Source organism: Arachis ipaensis, chromosome B04, assembly GCF_000816755.2.
Source record: "Arachis ipaensis cultivar K30076 chromosome B04, Araip1.1, whole genome shotgun sequence".
Taxonomy (NCBI): domain Eukaryota; kingdom Viridiplantae; phylum Streptophyta; class Magnoliopsida; order Fabales; family Fabaceae; genus Arachis; species Arachis ipaensis.
This window is the reverse complement of record NC_029788.2, coordinates 118159358-118160487: the sequence shown is the minus strand read 5'-3', so window position 1 is coordinate 118160487 and position 1130 is coordinate 118159358.

Sequence of the window (1130 nt, the reverse complement as noted above, 5' to 3'; positions counted from 1 at the left end):
TATATTTTGTTTGCATTTAATTATTGATAGTTATTGTTTGTCCATTCTATTCTCCGTCTATCCTTACCAGCTTCTTTACTTGTTTGTAAATTTTCCCGAGTTATGTTTCTTGTTCTGATTCTGTGGCTGGATTGACTTGTTTCAACATTGTTCACCGCATACCCTTCTTTTCGAAAGCGAATAATTTTGGCGCTGAGGTGATTCTTGTGAAAATGATCATGTTGTTATATTTGGCTCTTGAAGAATTACCATCGGGAAAAGTATAAATAATTTTTAATCAGTTAATTTATAAGGAAGTTTTCTGGTGACCAAGGTAGTAGTGGCCAAGGGTGATCAAAGATTGATCCACAAATAAGAAGTTAACATGTGGAATTGTTGATTACAATGAGTATTATTTTTAATATATGTTTTTGTGAATTACATTAAAATAAGGAGTCATAATTTTCACAAATTTTCAAAAAAAATTTTGTGGGCCTTTGACAATATAGACAAAAAATTGGAAAAGTTAAATTATAAAAAAAAAAACAAGAAAAATATAAATACACCGAAAAAAAAAGATAAACAAAAAATTGTGCAGTTAATAAAAATGAGAAACTAAGTAAAAAAAATAAAAAATAAAAAACTACGACATTAATTTAAAGTTTATAAAAAAATATTATTTTTTTATTTTTAAATTTACGTAATTAAATTCCAAATCAACAAATTGAGTAAAATCTCATTTAATTAAAATATAAAAAATTACGTAAATATAAAAATAATAAACAAAAAATTTTATAAACTTTAAATTAATGTCGTAGTTTTTTATTTTTTATTTTTTTTACTTAGTTTCTTATTTTTATTAACTGCACAGTTTTTTGTTTATCTTTTTTTTCGGTGTATTTATATTTTTCTTGTTTTTTTCTTATAATTTAGCTTTTCCCATTTTTTGTTTATATTGTCGAAGGCCTACAAATTTTTTTTTTTGAAAATTTGTGAAAATTATGCCTCCTTGTTTTAATGTAATTCACAAAAATATATTTTTAAAATGATTCTCATTATAATCAACCATTCCACATGTCAACTTCTTATTTGTGGGTCAATCTTTGGTCACCCTTAGCCACTACTACTTTGGTCACCAGAGAACTTCCCTT